Genomic DNA, 19158 nt, shown 5'->3' with positions numbered 1-19158 from the left:
CAAACAGAATTTACCACTACCAGACCAGCCTTATAAAAAATTCTGGAGAAAGTCTTATACTAGAAGTAAACGTCAGGCCGGCACCATGGCTCACTAGGCTAATCCTCCACCTGTGGCGCCAGCACCCCAGGTTCAAGTCCCAGTTGGGGTGCCAGTTCTTTCCCAGTTGCTCCTCTTCCAGTCCAACTGTCTGCTGTGGCCCAGGAAGGCAGTGGAGGATGGCCCAAGTGCTTCGGCCCTGCACCCACATGGGAGACCAGGAGGAAGCACCTGGCTCCTGGCTTCGGATCAGTGTAGCGCACTGGCCATAGTGGCCATCTGGGTGGTGAATCAATGGAAAGAGGACCTTTCTCTCTGTCTCTCTCACTGTCTAACTCTGCCTGTCAAAAAAAAAAAAAAAAAGAAGTAAACATCATATCTCCAAAGCACAAATATCATGCTCTCTCTCAATTGTTGTAATATATAGAATAATAAAAAATGTATATGAGTGAAATTGACATCTTGAGATTTGATGATTTATAGCCCTTGTATATATTCCTGAGGAACAGTGGTATTTCTAGTTAACTACTTGTTGAATTCTTTATTTAGTGGAGCATTAAGATTGACATTATAAAATAGATTGAATATTTTTGTATGTCATCAAAACAACTCAAAGAAAAATAAGAAGTGGAGGAAGGAGGGTGGGAAAGAGGGAGTGGAGGAGGAAGGGAGTGAGGAAATGTGAGAAGTATCATTATGTTTTTAAAACTGTATATATGAAGTGCATGGAATCTGATCATTTTTTATAAATAAATCTTTTTTTTTTTGTCAGCATTTTGTGATGTTTTATTGGGGCAAGGACACAGGGCGGGAAAGGGTACCCCTCGCAGGTGCAGGGAATGTCCGTGCTTGTCAGTCTTCCTGGGATGCTTTATGGAGCTTTTTTTTTTTTTTTTTTCCTTGGCACTGCTCTTGCTGGGGGTGGCCTCCTCAGGGCCGCTGCCCCCTTCCTCCTTGGCGGACAATTTCCTCTTTTTCTTGGGTACCTTCCTGGGGCCCGTCTCTTCCACAGCATTCGCCATTTCCTCCTGGGCAGAGGGTTTCTTCCTCTTGGGAGGGCTTCCGCCGCCCCCTGTCTCTGCCAGATCACTAACCAGCTCCTCCTTGGAAAAAGACTTCTTTTTCTTGGGTTTGGAGGAAGAGGCAGGTGGCTCCTCTATCCCGTTCTCCTGAGGGGCCTCCTGGGGCTTTTGCTTTTTCTTCTTTTTGGGTTTCTCCTGTGTCTCCTCGCACTCCTCCGGGCGCTGCTGCTGTTCCCTGAAGACGCCAGTGCGAGCACCGCCAGGCGCTTCTTCTCCTTCTTCAAGTGTTTCTTCTCCTGCTTCTCCAGCTTCTGGGTGATCTCTGCAGCTGCCGCTTCTGCCTGGACCATGGCTTCCTTCATGACGTCCAGATTCTTCCGTGGAATCTCTCCAGTCTCATAGAAGGACAGCCGCTCCTCAACTTGTTCTCGAAGCTTCTCCCCAAATACACTTGTGGGTACCTCAGAGAAGCAATCGATTCGTGAGGCAATACTGCATTTGTTGGCCAGGTATCGGGAGATGCGGCCTTTGTTCTTGGCGGCGGATCGGCCAATGAAGGTGGAGTGGAAAATAAGTCCGTATTTGGGTGTGTTACCCCGTGTCTTCAGGGCTCTGGAAACTTGGTCCCTTTGCTGGGCCCTGGGAATCACTCAGACACCAGGACTGGCCATCACCCCCATAGCAGAGGCCTGCACAGGTCAGGGAGCCCTGGTCAGCCATCACTGTGATATAAATAAACCTTAAAAAGTAAAAATGGAAGAAGTAAACATCATGAAAACACATGATGCTAACAAAATAATAGAACATGTATAATCATGAACCAATGTTTGTTCTTATTTATCAATACTAACCTTGAATGTAAATGGAATAAATTCCCCCAACCAAAACAAACAAACAAACAAAACACACCAAGATTCCACTGTTTGCTGCCTATAAGAAACTCACTTCACAAATAAAGGTACACATGGACTGAAAGTGAAGTGCTGGAAAAAGATCCACCAGGAAGATGGAAACAATCAAATAAGCAGGAATATCTGTCTTCATATAGATACAGCAGACTTTAAGTGAAAAACTATAAAAAGAGACAAAGAATGGCATTGTATATCACTAAAAGAATCTACTCAGCATGAAGATATATCATAAATATATATGTAACTAATAGAAGACTATCCAGCTACATACAGCAAATACTATTAGACCTAAAGAGAGAGAGATAAACTCCAATACAATAACAGTGGTTGATTTCATACACCACTCTTATCAATGGGCAGATAATCCAGACAGAAAATCAACTAAGATACACCAGATTAGAATGATACCATTGAACAAATGAGCCTAATAGATATTTACAGGACATTTCACAAAGTAACTACAGAATACACATTCTTCTCATCACATATGGAATATTTTCTAGGCCAAACCATAAAATAGGTCACAAATTAAGTTTCAGCAAATTTCTAAAGACTGAAATTATACCATGTACCTTCTCAAACCACAAAGGAATATAACTAGAAATCAGCTATAAGAAAAACAATGTAACATTTACAAATGTATGGAAATTTTTTTTTATTTTTTTATTTATTTTTTTGACAGGCAGAGTGGACACTGAGAGAGAGAGAGAGACAGACAGACAGAGAGAAAGGTCTTCCTTTGCCATTGGTTCACCCTCCAATGGCCACCACGGCCGGTGTGCTGCGGCCTTCGCACCGCGCTGATCCGATGGCAGGAGCCAGGTACTTCTCCTGGTCTCCCATGGGGTGCAGGGCCCAAGTACTCAGGCCATCCTCCACTGCACTCCTGGGCCACAGCAGAGAGCTGGCCTGGAAGAGGGGCAACTGGGACAGAATCCGGCACCCTGACCAGGACTAGAACACGGTGTGCTGTCGCTGCAAGGTGGAGGATTAGCCTAGTGAGCCAAGGCGCCGGCCAATGGAAATTAAACAACATGATAATGAATGACCAATGGGACACTGAAGAAGTTTAAAAGGAAATCAATGTTTCTTAAAATAAATGAAAATACAATATATCAAAACCTGTGAGATATTTCAAAATCAGTATTAATAGGGATATTTATAACACTAAGTGTTTCCATTAAAAAAAGAGAGATAGGGTTTCCAAGATGGTGGAATAGTGGCAGGGTGGTCTGATTTAGGCTGGACAAATTTAATATAAAAAAAGTGGAGAAAGCATATTCTCAGGGTAAAGTTGCAGGAGAAACTGCAGTGAGAGATCCAGCAAAAGCAGTAGAAACATCCCAGACCTGTGCAGAAAGTGCAGACATGCGGCAAAGTGCAATGAGACAACAAAAGACCCAGCAGCTTGGATCCCAGGAAGAAGGTATCTGCCCTGGCAAACTAGGTAAGATAGGACCGCCAGGGTCCTCACTGCTGTGATACACCAAGAGGGAGAGGTTAGTGAACTGCACCTTTTTGAGTCCAGCCTGGATCCACTGTAACACAGCGGGAGGGAGAGCTTAGAAAATTGCATGTTTTTGAGTACGGCCTGGATTCCTCAGGATAGGGGGGCAATTGCTCACCCTGGGAGATGGGAGGGAAAAGCAGTACATCTCTCTCCTCTTCTCCCTGTTACAGCAGTGACCTGCAGCCAGTGGTGAGAGGGCTGATGTCATTTTTGGACACAGGCAGGTAGCGGCTGCCCCAGCTCATGTGGGCACACAAAGCAATTATTGGGGTTGCCCTCCACCCAGTCGGTGGGGGCCACCAGAGCAATTCAAGAGCAACCAACAGAGACTGTCTCCACCACACCCACCTGACAACAGGAGGGGAGGGAAGACCATCTCTAAGGAAGCAAAGTGCCAACTGCAAGGCTCTTCTATGCACCCAGTACAATTGTGAAATGAGCAGGGCTGTGGCTGGTGGGTATTTCCAGCACCTGTGAACCAGAGATCTTACTAGAGAGAAAAGTCCACGTTGGCCACTGACAAATCTGGTCGGGAGGACTAGACTGAATCCAGGAGGCTGGAACATACATAAACAGTGCTGCTGGAAATACCTTGGTTTCTTTGCAGACAGGACAGGCTAGCAGGGCAGAGTGGCCCCACTGGAATTCCTGCGCCCTTAACAACAGAGTTGGTGAGACAGAAGAAAGAATATCCGAGCTAAGACAAGTCTCTGGAAATTTTACAGTCAGATCAAAAACAAGAAGAAGAAATTAGAAAACTTAAAAACAGTGTTGGAGATCTATGGAATACTATCAAACACCCAGCATATGGGTCTTAAGAATGCCTGAAGGTATGGAAAGAAACAAGGGACTAGAAGGCCTACTTAGAGAAATAATTACAGAAAACTTCCCTATTTGGAGAAAGTAATGTCCAAGTACAGGAAGCACTTAGAACTCCTAACAGATGACTAGAAAAGATTTTCACCATGACACATTGTAGTCAAACTTTCTACAGTAAAGCATAAAGATTTTAAAATATGCATGAAGAAATGCCAGATTACTTTCAAACGATCTCCAATTAGATTCATAGCTGATTTCTCATCAGAATCCCTACAGGCTAGAAGACAATGGCAAGATATAATCCAAATATTAAGAGAAATAAATCGTCAACCCAGAATACTGTAGCCTGCAAAGCTCTCATTTACAAATGAAGGTGAATTAAAGACCTTCCATAACAAACAGAAATTGAAAAAATTTGTCACCACATGCCCAGCCTTACATAAGATGCTAAAGGATGTGCTACACACAGAAACACAAAAAGAAAGCAATCACCATGAAAGAATGTGAAGTCAAAAAATCCCCCAGTAAAAGTACAAAAGAAATCCAAGGTAAATGATAGGAATATTCACAGAAAAATGGCAGGGCCAAGTAATTAACTTATCAATAGTTACCTTGAATGTAAATTCTCAACTCCCCAGATAAAAGATACAGACTGGCTGAATAGATTAAAAAACAAGACCCATCTATTTGCTGCCTACAAGAAACACACCTCACCAACAAAAATACATGTAGACCGAAAGTGAAAGGATGAAAAAAGATATTTCATGCTCATGGAAAAAAAGAGCAGGTGTAGCCATCCTAATATGAGGAAAAATGGACACTAACATAAAAAATATAAAGAAGAGACTAAGAAGGACACTATGTAATGATTAAAGGATCAATACAAAATGAAGATGTGACCCTAATGTATATGTACCCAATAACAGGGAGCCTGGTTATCTAAAAGAATTGTTAATAGATCTAAAGGAAGACATAGACTCCAATACAATAGCAATGGGGAACTTTAACAGCCCACTTTCATCAATGGATAGATCAATCAGAAAAAAAAAAATCTATAAACAACAGAGCTACTTGACACTATGGACCAATTGGACCTAACTAATATCTATAGAATTTTCACCCCAAAGTGGCAGAATACACATTCTTCTCAGCAGTGCATGGAACTTTCTCTAGGATAGACCATATATCAGGTGATAAAGCAAGTCTCAGAAAATTCAAAAAATCAAAACCGTACCATGCACCTTCTCTGATCAAATGGGCTAAAGCTTGAAACAAACAACTCAAGAATCTTTAGATCATATGTAATCACATGGAGACTGAATTACATGCTCCTAAATGAAGAGTGGGTCATAAAAGAAACCAGAAGTGAAATAAAAAATTTCTGGAAACAAATGAAGATAACAATACCTCATATCAAAATTTATGGGATACAGTAAAATCAGTGTTGAGAGGGAAATTTATAGCAATTAGTGCCTACATCAAGAAACTGAAAAGTCACCAAATAAAGGAGCTGTGAATTAATTTCAAGGACCTAGAAAAGCAACAACAAACCAAACCCCAAATTAATAGGAGGAAAGAAATAATTAAAATTAGGGAAGAAATAAACAATATGAAACCAAAAAAAATACAAAAGATCAATGAAATGAAGAGCTGTTTTTTAAAAAAATAAACAAAATAGACACATCATTGGTTCACCTAACCAAAAAAAAGGGAAAAGACCCAAATCAATAACATCAGAAATGAAAAAGGAAATAAATGGGATCATCAAGAATTACTACAAAGAACTGTATGCCAACAAATCAGGTAACCTGGAAGAAAGGGACAGATTCCCAGACACATACAATCTACCTAAATTGAGCCATGAAGACATAGAAAATCTAAACAGACCAATAACCAAGAAGGAGATTGAATCAGTAATAAAGACCCTCTCAACTAAGAAAAGCCCAGGTCCAGACAACCTCACTGTTGAATTCTACCAGACATTTAAAGAAGAACTAACTCCAATTATTCTCAAGCTACTGAAAACAACTGAAACTCCTTCTATAAAATCTGTTTTGCCTTAATTCCTAAGCCAAAAAAATATATGACAGAGAACTACAAATCAATTTCTCTGATGAAAATAGATGCAAAAATCCTCAGCAAAATACTAGCCAATTGAATTCAACAACATATCAGAAAGATCACTCACCTCAACAACAAGAAGGATTTATCCCTGGTATACAGGGATGGTTCATCATCCAAAAACCAATAAATGTGATAAATAACATTAACAAACTGAAGATCAAAAACCATATGATTATCTCAGTAGATGCAGAGAAAGCATTTGATAAAATTCAACACCCATTTATGATGAAAACCTTAATCCAATTGGATATAGAATGAACATTCCTTAACATAATCAAAGCAATTTATAACAAACTCGTAGCCAGCATCCCACAGAATGGGGAAAAATTGGAGGCTTTCTTGTTAAGATCTGGAACCAGACAAGGATGCCTACTCTCAACATTGCTATTTAATATAGTCCTGAAAGTTTTAGAGCCATCAGACAGACAAGAAAAAGAAACAATGGCATACAAATAGGAAAGAAAGAAGGCAAAATATCCCTATTCACTGATGACATGATTCTAGGGAGGAGATGTACAATTTGGGACATGCTCAATCGGACTTGCCCCAAATGGTGGAGTTAGAATCATGCCAGGGGATTCCAATACAATCCCTTCAAGGTGGAATGTACCAATGCCATCTCACTAGTCCAAGTGATCAATTTAAGTTCACAATTGATCACACTGATAGGTCTAAGAGTCAAAGGGATCACACAAACAAGACTGGTGTCTGCTAATACTAACTGATAGAATCAAAATGGGAGAGAACGATCCATCATGGGAAGCGGGATACACAGTAGACTCATAGAATGGCAGATGTCCTAAATAGCACTCTGGCCTCAGAATCAGCCCTTAAGGCATTTGGATATGACTGAAGAGCCCATGAAGTATTTCAGGCATGGAAAGCCAAGACACCCTGGGAAAAAAAAAGGAAGACCTAAATGGAAGATCTCTGTGAGTGAGATCCCAGTGGAAAGAATGGGGCCATCAAAGAAGGAGGTACCTTTCTCTGACGGGAGGAGAGAACTTCCACTTTGACTATGACCCTGTCAGAATAAGCTCGAAGTCGGAGAACTCAAAAGGCTTCCATAGCCTTGGCAACTCATGACTAGAGCCTAGGGAGATCACTGACGCCATAAACAAGAGTGTCAAATTGTTAAGTCAACAACAGGAGTCACTGTGTACCTACTTCTCATGTGGGATCTGTCCTTAGGTGTTGTCCTATGTGAGGTAATGCTATAAATAGTACTGAAACAGTATTTTACACTTCGTGCTTCCGTGTGGGTGCAAACTGATGAAATCTTTTCTTAATATATACTAAATTGATCTTCTGTATATAAAGATAATTGAAAATGAATCTTGATGTGAATGGAATGGCAGAAGGAGTGGGAAATGGGAGGGGTGTGAGTGGGAGGGAAATTATGAGGGGGGAAGCCATTGTAATTCATTAACTGTACTTTGAAAATTTATATTTACTAAATAAAAAATTTTAAAAAAATCATAATTTCCTCAGGTTTAATACATTGGACAGTATAGTGGGTCCAAAGGCGATTAAGTAGCCACTTTCTTAAACAGAAGATATTTATGTATCTTAGATTTTTTTAAGATCTGCAAATATTGCCAAAGTTTTATTTAATTGTGGAAAATTTTACACTTGGTCACTTCAAACAGTGAACATACTGAGAAGAATCCTGTTTGATTCATTTTATCTTATGTTTTGTTGATATCATTCACCTAATTATCTATTGCATATGAGTTGATTTGGATTTACAACTTGTTGCAGAACAGAATGTCGACCAAATAAAAAATTTAGAAGGTTTGAGAATTGTGCTATAATAAACAGTGACTCCCAGGTTCCAACACTAGTCCCACTGGTCTTTTTGAAAATGACTTGAGCCCCATTATTAAGGCCTAGCAAGGCTTGATTTTATTAGTTTGAAATACTGTGCGCATTGGTGTACTCTGGTATTTGGAAAAAAAAAAAAAAAGTAGGACATATCCAGAGATTTGGCTAATGTTCTAATCAGAGAAGGCAGCTCTATTATATCAAGTGCCTGTGCTTCCCAGTCCAAAGTAAGTACATAACAAAATTCAGTTCTGAGCTTCTCCAGAGGACACTGTTTTGTTGTTTCATCTGATTACTGCTCACTACTTGTTTTTTTCCCACTTCTCATTTCTTCTTACAAACCGTGGTAGAAAACATGTTAAGTAGAGATTTCTACTGCTGCTCTAAGACAACAGCTGTTTATCTAAAAGATCTTAAGCCTTGGATCCTGTGAGGAGATCTAATGGGAATGTAGTCTGACAGCAAGCAGCAACTCTCAAGTAGATGTGGATGCACCTGGAGATTACTTGTGGAACTCACTCTTCCTGTTGTTCAATATCACCAGATAAAGAAGAAAGAAAATACTGCCATGGCTTACACATGAACTGCTGTATGAGCAACAAGAAAGTAAGTCTCCAGCTGGCACCATGGCTCACTAGGCTAATCCTCCGCCTTGAGGTGCCGGCACACCGGGTTCTAGTCCCAGTAGGGGCACCGGATTCTGACCCGGTTGCCCCTCTTCCAGGCCAGCTCTCTGCTGTGGCCAGGGAGTGCAGTGGAGGATGGCCCAAGTGCTTGGGCCCTGCATCCCATGGGAGACCAGGATAAGTACCTGGCTCCTGCCATCGGATCAGCGCAGTGCGCAGGCCGCAGCACACGGGCCACGGCGGCCAATGGAGGGTGAACCAATGGCAAACGAAGACCTTTCTCTCTGTCTCTCTCTCACTGTCCACTCTGCCTGTCAAAAAATAAAAAATAAAAAAAAATAAAAAAATAAAAACAAGAAAGTAAGTCTCATTAAATGTTAGGCATTTGATCCTTGAGATGGCAAACACTACCTACATGGAGCCCACTCAATATCCACATTCTACAGGCTCCAAGAGTGGGATGATCACCATGCAAAAACTATCTCACTTCACTCCATCAACAGCTCTGTGACAATAACTTTTGGAAAAAATTTCTGATACCTTATGTCCAATATTTCAGTCTAAGAACAGTAATGAGATTAAAGTATGATCGTGCTTAGTCTTAAATAGATGGGATCAATGGAACATTGCCAAGAATTAGTGGCGTTCATTATTAAATGAGAAAGCAGCAAATCTCAGAAGAATGGGGAGCTTGACTTACCCCTCAGAGTAGGAGAAGCTGAGTAGAGGAAAGATTTTCTCACCGTAAGGCACTACTAAGAGAGGCTGACGTGTTCTGAATTCCCTCATCTTCTCAGCCATCTCCCATCACCTCAACAGGCAACAAGAAATCAACAGTATCCATTATGTCCCATTGGCCTTATTTTAGAGACACTCCATGCAGGCTTAGAACTTCTAATACTAGGGTCTGGATTCTAGTCAAAGGTAGTCATTTTGGGGTAGTTTCCACAGAAATATAATTTCATTACTTTTAGGATAAAGTAACTTAATTCAGGATTAAATCAATGGATAATTATTGACTATTTATTTAATGCTTTACTCCCAGTGTTTTTTGGCCTGCCCTAAATGCCTTAGAGGACCTATTCTCATGAATAGATGATTTTTGCAAAAACTACCTCAATATAGTCTAAAAAAGGAACCAATTATCCTGAGGTTGGTCTTAAATGAAGCAGAAGCTCCATTATACTCACCTGTGTGACTGAGATGTTCAGCAGGCCTTTCCAGAATTAATCTTTACTTAGTACCTACCCTCTATCTATACAGGTTTATGCCCTGATGACACCAAGAACCATGTGGCCATATATATTCTCAATTCCCAAGAAAGGAGTCCCACTTACAAATAGTCACACTGTGCCATGATGCAATGGGTGAACAATGATCACTAAAGTCTCTCTCATGTCTGAAGTTGTGTGACTCCATGAGTTTTAATTAACTTATAAATAATTTATATATGAATGAATGTCTTTGAAGAAGGATTTAAAATATGCATCTGGACTACTTATTTATATTATTCATAGGTTATAGACTGCATTTTAATCTGTTCTTACAGAATCATAAAACTGTAGAACTGAAAGCAGCTTTTGGGGAGCCGGCGCTGTGGTGAGGGGGGTAGAGCCACAGCTTGCAGTGCCAGCATCCCATATGGGTGCTGGTTCAAGTCCCAGCAGCTCCACTTCCAATCCAGTTCTCTGCTATGGCCCAGGAAAGCAGTAAAAGATGGCCCAAGTCCTTGGGTTCCTGCACACCCATGGGAGACCCAGAAGAAGCTCTTGGCTCCTGGCTTCGGATTAGCACAGGTCTGGCCATTGCGGCCATTTGGAGAGTGATCCAGTGGATGGAAGACCCCCCACCCCGCCTCGCCTCTCTGTAACTCTTTCAAATAATAAATAAATCTTTTAAATAAAAAAAAGAAAGCGGCTTGGAAGGCACCCACTATAATCCCTTTTGTATAGTTAAGAAAAGTGAAACACAGAGAGGCTCCAGCAAAGCAGGTCAAGCCATCATAATCCACATTTCACAGATCTACTTGCCTATAAAGACATTTTAGTCTAGCATCTCTTTGCCCTTGACATGTTAATTCCCAGAGTCCTCTAAGTTTTATAACATTTTGGTTACCTTCTCTATAATTCTTGTGCTGTTTTGTAGCAGACATTAATCTCTTCTTGACAATGTTTTGAAATCACTTTGTGAAATATTGACAGATATTCTTGGGGCATGAAGCAAGGTCCCTAACTATACACACTAAAACATAGTACCACAAATTCAATTATTTTGGAAAACAAAACTCCCTTCATTACTCAAGTAAGTATTACTCTTATCTTTTATTATCCATAATCAACAGGATATAGACTAAAACATGGTTTCTATGAGCCTCTTTAGTTCTCTGAACTGTGAAGGGGAAGCATATATTTCCAGAACGTTGGCACTGGATGAATTCTTAGAATACCTCTAAGTTTACCCCCATGTTTTACAGATGTGAGAGCTGACTCCAGATTGCAGATGAAAGGGTAATAGTAGTCTTTCCTAAGGCTCTATTGGCAGTCACAAGAGCTTATAACAGAGTCCAGCTTTTGATTCCCAGACAATGCTCATGTCTAAACGAATCTGAAGGAATCTGTATTCTCACTTTGGATGAATGCACGAATGCAATTAAAGTTACTTTCCTCCATAAAGAAGGGCTGGTATTTGCTAAACATGAGAAAAACTTCAAAATCTGTCCTGCCTTTTCATTTACAAAGACATTTTCTTGATGAACTTGTTCAATTATTCTGTAGATATGTCTTGGATCACAGGGTAACATTTGTCTCAATAAACATGAGACAAAATGGATGAGACTTTCACATTTGTCTCAGAGATTTATTGCTGATATCAAAATAGTCTACAATGAAAATTGCTTGAGCTATTGTTTTCTGCCCGTAGACTAGTTCCTCCGATTTCCCAAATTAGGGAACTGTGGATATTTTAAGAATAAGTATTTTTGCAAAAGAGATTTTCCTTTAACTTCAGTCAAGATCAGTGTGAACAATGTTAGAGCAGAAACCAGAGAAGAGAACCACTGCTCAAAGCAGCTGTCTGTATACTTGTCCTTAATAGCACACAGATCTTTTCCCTGTTTCTCTCCATTTAGCCCCAAATCTTCCTAAGTCTTCCTTTTCTCCTGTTCACTCTTCTTGCTGAACATCTCTCCCTGAGGTAGACATCTGGCTCTGATTCTTCTTGTATGCCTACCTGCCACATTGAATCATCTGGGTCAAGTCCCAGCTCAACAGCTTTCTTTTCATGTGAACTCTAGGGGGCAGCAGATGACGGCACAAGTCTCTGAGTCCCTACCAGCCACATGGGAGACCCAGAGTGAGTTCGAGGTTCTGACTGCAGTCTGGCTTAGTCCTACTTGTTATAGGCATTTAGGAGGTAAACCAGTGGATGGAAGATTTATCTTGCTCTCTGTGTCTCATTCAAAATTAAAAATAAGTAAAATATAAAAATTAAAACAATGTCTTGGTATCAAATAAATGTGTTCAAAGAACAATGTTTAGAACAATGTTTAGCACAAGTATTTTTTCACATAAACCATCATCTAACAGAAAGTTTTCACATTTGTTCTCTATATATTATATCAATATTATATAGACAGAGTATGACTATCTGTATTTTGAGTTGGATAGGACGTTTTTGTCTATGAAAGCATAAAGTATCAGTGAGTAGAGTGTATCTCTTTTGACATAATTATGAAGAAAACATCTATACCTTTAAAAAAAATCCTGATTCTGACTCCCAGACAGAAATTATATTAGATGAAATGCGGCCACTGGCACACACACAAACCCTAAATGTTTCACATATTTTCAGTGGGATTTGCTGATATTTTCTTGTTACTAATGTAAGCTAAAGCCACTAAGAGAGCTTTTAAAAACTTGAAGAATGAACACAAAAAGCTAACCTCAAAAACATTGGCAAACATGGCCAGACTCATCCCATTAGCAGATTGAAAATTCTCCATTTGATTGTGATGTCAAATCTAATGAGAAAAAAAATTAAATAAACCTTGCATTTGATTAGAGGTGGTAATATATACAGTGGCCCATTAGCCAGCTATTAGCCCTTTCTAGGAAAGAATTACACATGTTCTAAAGAGTTGGTTTGTTTCAGTGTACCATGGACACTTGCAAAGCAAGAACTGAATTGTCCTCCCCATCCTGCATTTTACTTTTCCTTAAAGCCTAAAGTTTACTCTAACATACTGGTTGCATCCTAATTTTCCACAGTAACAGAAGGAGAAGCTGAAAAACAGAACCACCCCAGTCTCTAGGTTTTGTGAGATACATAATCTAGAACAGTTCTGTTAGCCATTTTCTCAGAGAATATCTCTTGCTGGCTCACATATCCCATCATATCTCATGTTTGATGCATGGAATTTGTGACCACCTAAATGCAGGTCCTCTATTCTATTACATGGGTGCTGTGAAAAGCCCTGCATATTGTTCTTCCTCTATTATCTGGTCCCCAGCACAGCTGTGGTACCTCGTTGGCTCCTGGCCTAATGGTTTTTCTGGCATCAGATCATTATTCACAGGACTTATCATCATTGAACACATGCTAGAAAGAAAAATAATAGCAGGATACAAGAAAAAGTATCTGCTACAGATTCAGAAATTGTTTTCTAACTATTTGATTCTGCTTCATGTTATGAAATGGAAATGGATAGTCTGCTTTCTGTTTCTATGAATGCTTTTTTGAATGTTGCTATGAATGCTCCTCCCCTGGAACATCACAACTATGCATCAGGAAAAGCAGATGCTTCATACCATTTTCCAGTGATGGGAATGACTACCATCTATATTGTTTCTGTTAGTCACTGTTGAGACCAATGACATGTGTTTGTACCCCAATCCTGAGAGATGGGAGTACAATCTATATTTGAATCTATGCGTTCTGGCTCCAAGTGACCTCAGTCAAAACACAGCAGGGTAACCTGGAAGGGGTACACACTGATTGACTGGTTCCATCACCCCCTCACAACTCCAGGGAGCACCTTAACAGCTTTGGTTAAGGTTAGGTGACTTGCATTCAAAGCTACAAAGAGAGGTAAGTTTTTTTTTTTAATAAAGGAAGAAACTAAGAAAGACTTCTTAGCAGTTTAAATCTTTGCACTTGTAACAATAAGGACACTATACACTACAGGGCTGTCACACTTATTTGTCTCACACACATCTGAGTATGTAGGCAATGCCTAGAACCAACTGAGAGGCCCAGGAGGAGTGAACCTGTACGGCAAAGTGGTTGGGTGTGAAGAGTGACAGGAAAGACAAGGCCAAAGGCAAATCTTCACTGAAGCTAACCCTTGATTTGAATTTGAACTTTGGAGACATCAAACGACCTTAAAAGGTCATTATTCAGCCTTGAATTACTTGAAAGTTGTATGTGAATGTTTAAAAAATTTAAATAATCTCAAAAGCAGCAAACATCTTTCAACAACTTTGCTTTGTTCAATGGAACAGTGGGGTTATCAGCCTAGAAATTATCAGCACATAGTCACATGCTCTGTTTGTCAGTCTGAGAACTGTCAGCCCTCAACATGGTAAATACTAGGTTGTCACCTCCATCATACAGTCAGCACTCTGTCTGCTCACTTTACATCCTTGTTAATCACTCCATGTTACAATCAAATAACTGGTTAGAATTTAAAAAAAAAAAAAAACTGGTTTCCATACTCCAGCATTTCATAATGTAGTAACTTTGTCCCTTAGGTTGTAACTAAGAAAAGATGAAAATGCTTTATCCTAAATAAAAACAAAACAAAATAAATCATTTAACCACATAATCCATGAGTAAGGAATCAAATACATAGAAAATGCTTCTATTAGAAGGAAAGCTGTACAGACATGGACAATATGAATCTGTTTTGCAATGCGTATCTCATATTGGATGTTCACACATATTACTTAGCTAATTAAGTCTTTTCATAAAGTTCCAATGCTTGCTTTAGCGGAACTCCAAGTAGCACTCACCTAGAAATTTCTGGCATAACCAAATGAAGCACAGTACACAGAAAAGCAAAATGTCTAATAATTTCAATTTTCCTAAATCTAAAAATGACTTTGAGCTTTTATAAAAAATAGAAACACAAGAAAAGTCTAAATTTCACTCCCAAATTGGGAAAAACAAATTATTTAGGCCCTATCCATATGCGTGTACATTCCTGAAAACTGTCTTTGAAATCGGAAGAGAGAAATTTCTTGCTCGATATCCTGCACCTGGAAGTCCTTAAGCAGAGTGAAAGAGTGGGATCAGTGTGCTTCCTGCAGAGACAGGAACTAGGAAGCAGGGTGTGGGATGGGAAAGCAGACAGTCTCTGGTGACAAACTTCTCCCCCATCTTCACAGCACAGCGCGGACCTAAGCTCCTGCTTGCTCCATTTTAAATTACTTCCAGCAGCTTCTACCTTGGAGTATGGCTGTAGACTTGATCAATTATTGGTTTGCTACAGTTGTATTCCTCCTTCTGTAAACCTGATTGCCTTGGTTCTTTAATTCTAGTTCTGCGGAATATGCTTTGAAGGAAGAAAGGAAAGGAGGGTGAGAAAGAAAAATAAGAGAAAAAAAGAAGTGGTTGCTCACTTATCAACATATAGATGACACTTTAATTTTGTTTTGCTAGCAATTTCTTCCTCTCAAAAGAATGTTTTGCTTTTAGCAATGTTTAGTATAATTCATACAATAGACTGTTTTCAATTCAATTGCCATGTATTCCAAAAGCTGTCAGAAATATAGAATTTGGAAAGTAGTTTAAAAGCAAGGGGATAAAAAACACCATCTCTGATGTAGAAACCCTGCTATTTTATAAAAGAGGGAAATGGGGGCAGCATTGTGGTATAGTGGGTAAGCCCTGTCCTGTGATGCCAGCATCCCATATGGGAGGGGGTTCAAGACTTGACTGTTCCATTTCCAAGGCAGCTCCTTGGTAAAGGCCTGGGAAAAGCAGCAGAAGATGGACCAAGTGCTTGGGCCCCTGCCACTGACATGTGAGATCCAGAAGAAGCTACCAACTTCTGGTTTTGGCCTGGCTCAGCTCTGGCCAATTGCAGCCATTTGAAAGGGAACCAGCAGATGGAAGATCTCTCTCTCTCTCTCTCTCTCTCTCTCTCTCTTCAACTCTCTGTATAACTCTGACTTTCAAATAAATATTTTTTAAAAAGAGAGGGCAGACAGCCTCATTAAATATGAAAATAAGATGTCAATAAATTTTGGTTTTATAAGTGATATTAAGCAATTTTAAAACTGTTGTCTTTATCATTTGAAAATTTTAGTCAAGCCAGCGCCGTGGCTCAATAGGCTAATCTTCCACCTTGCGGCGCCGGCACACCGGGTTCTAGTCCCGGTTGGGGCGCCGGATTCTGTCCCAGTTGCCCCTCTTCCAGGCCAGCTCTCTGCTATGGCCAGGGAGTGCAGTGGAGGATGGCCCAGGTGCTTGGGCCCTGCACCCCATGGGAGACCAGGAAAAGCACCTGGATCCTGGCTCCTGCCATGGGATCAGTGCGGTGCGCCGGCTGCAGCGGCGGCTATTGGAGGGTGAACCAACGGCAAAGGAAGACCTTTCTCTCTCTGTCTCTCTCTCTCACTGTCCACTCTGCCTGTCAAAAATAAAAAAATAAAAAAAATAAAGAAAATTTTAGTCAAAATATTTTTAAATATTTAGATACAATTCAAATCCTCTTTTCCTAAATTCATGATGTTAAAAATTGTTGGTAAAAAGTATTTTTATATTTAACTTGTGTTTTTAAAAAAATAAACTAAAAGGTGGCGTGTGCACCTAATATAGAGTTTAGAAGCCACTAAGAATATTCATATTCCATATTAGAATTCCCGAGTCTAAGTCCTAGCTCCACTTCCAGGTCTAGCTTACTGCTAATGTGCACCCTAGGAGGCAACAGTGATAGCTCAAGTACTTGGGTCCCTAGCACCCAAGTGGAAGACCTGGATTGAGTTTTAGGCTCCTGGCTTCAGCCTGGCCCTGTCCTGACTGCTAAGGACATTTGCAGAATGGACCAGTGTATACAAGATCTTTCTCTGACTCTGTTCCTTTCTTTTTCTGTCTCTCTACCTTTAAAAACAAATGACAATAAATTTTTTCTTAAAAAAAAAAAAAAAGAGGAGTACGAGTCAGAACCAGTTAGAACACCAGGGTTAGCCGGCACTGCGGCTCACTAGGCTAATTCTCCACCTTGCGGCATCGGCACACCGAATTCTAGTCCCGGTCAGGGCGCCGGATTCTGTCCCTGTTGCCCCTCTTCCAGGCCAGCTCTCTGCTGTGGACAAGGAATGTAGTGGAGGATGGCCCAAGTACTTGGGCCCTGCACCCAATGGGAGACCAGGATAAGTACCTGGCTCCTGCCATCAGATCAGCGCGGTGCGCCAGCTGCAACGCACCAGCCGCGGCAGCCATTGGAGGGTGAACCAATGGCAAAGGAAGACCTTTCTCTCTGTCTCTCTCTCACTGTCCACTCTGCCTGTCCAAAAAAAAAAAAAAAAAAAAAAAAAAAAGAACACCAGGGTTTTGTCTTTATTTGCATTGCCAATTTTGCTTTACAAAATTGTATGTAGATTTTTAAAAATTGATTTGAAAGGCAGAGTTAGTGAAAGACAGACAGAGAGAGAGAGATCTTTCATCTCCTGGTTCACTCCCAAATGGTCACAATAGGCAGGGCTGGGTCAGGCGAAAGGCAGGGGCTTTGTTGATCTCCATGAGGGTATTGGGCCCAAGCACTTTGGCCATCTTCCACTGCTTTCCCAGGTACATTAGCAAGAAGCTAGATGGGAAGTGGAGCAGCTGGGAATTGAACCAGCACTCATATGGGATTCCTGCAATGCAGATAGCAGCTTAACCCACTATGCCATAATGCTGGCACACTAACTGTAGATTTTTGTGTGCACGTGATTTTTCTATTTTTTATTGATAAAATATAACTTTATCCCCCCCAAGAAGCCATTTTTTTAAGGAATACAGACTTCATGCATTTCCTAAGTACAACTTAAGGAATTCAGTGATTCTTCTCACCATACCCACCCTCTCACCCTCTCACCTACCCTTCCACCTCCTCCATCTCCCATTCCCAATCCCATTCTCCACTAAGATCCATTTTTGACTAACTTTATACACAGGAGACCAACTCTATACTAAATAAAGAGTTCAACAATTTGCATGGTAAAAAATAAAACAACAAAACAAAACAAAAAAACTGTTCAACAGTGGCGACAAGGGCTGTTCAAAGTCATTGCATCCTGAAATTTCACTTTTTTTTTTTCCAGAAACTCAATTAACTTTGACAAAGAACCCAAGAAGGATACATCTTTTGGGAGCACTTAGACATAGTTATAATACAACTCTTCAAGCACAGAGGTCCTGCATGGGAAGTGAGTACACAGTGACTCTCACTGTTAATTTAACAATTAACACTCTTATATATGATGTCATTGATCATCTGAGGCTCTTTACATGAGCTGCCTAGGCTATGTAAGTGTAGATTTTTAAATCTTCAGTACATATAAGAATTCTTCACTAAAATATATTTGAGTCCTCTTTTACATTTCTATAGCTTCAGCTTAAGATTTATTATATTTTATTCTGAAACTGGATTTTAGAACTGGAATACTATTCTGTGAAAATGCTTCTTGCCTAAATATTGCAATATATAATGAAATTCCTGATGGCAGCCCATAACACGCTTTGGAAACTAGTTACTCTAGGGTTGGCTGCTACTGTGCTGCATTATCTGCTTCAAGTCATAAGTAAATGATAATTTTCTGCCAATTTTATTCTTTACCTGTGGATCTATATGTGAGAGATGTATTTATTGGAATAATTAAATTTTAAAAAATATTTCTAGCTGATAGTTTACTAAGACAGTAGATCAATTTTATAGGATATGTTTTAATTAATGCACAGTGTCTTTCATAGTATGTGATTGTTAAGTGACAATGTCTTTAGAAGTTGAAGAGATACTTGATTCATAGACTGGGAAGCAAACACTGTGTAGGATCTTATTATTATTAATTCAAGTGCAAACTTAGAAGATTTAACTTGTTCATGCTTTATTCATTGTGTTTCTCTTTGTTCACATCGTTTGTTGATAGGACTGCTGCATAAGACTAGAGAAGTGGTGGGGTTTTTTTCCCCCTCACTTACTGTGCAATTATGGATTTACTAATGGGAATAGTTTGAAAGCACAAATGATTTTAACATTCTATGTTTGAAATTCAGTGCATCAAATATTTGAAGTGCACCTT

General features: G+C 39.9%; 1 non-coding gene and 1 pseudogene across 1 annotated transcript; both read right to left on the bottom strand.

Moving 5' to 3' along the window:
- Window positions 1-782: 782 nt before the first annotated feature.
- Window positions 783-19158, bottom strand: part of LOC138845154 (nucleolar protein 56 pseudogene) — a 51314-nt pseudogene continuing 32938 nt past the window's right edge.
- On the bottom strand, window positions 1706-1791 carry LOC138845267 (small nucleolar RNA SNORD86). The gene has a single exon (XR_011382171.1). It is a non-coding gene; the product is annotated as a small nucleolar RNA SNORD86 (small nucleolar RNA).

Source organism: Oryctolagus cuniculus, chromosome 14, assembly GCF_964237555.1.
Source record: "Oryctolagus cuniculus chromosome 14, mOryCun1.1, whole genome shotgun sequence".
NCBI lineage: Eukaryota > Metazoa > Chordata > Mammalia > Lagomorpha > Leporidae > Oryctolagus > Oryctolagus cuniculus.
The sequence above is the reverse complement of the archived record's forward strand: the minus strand, read 5'-3'. Positions and strand labels throughout refer to the sequence as shown.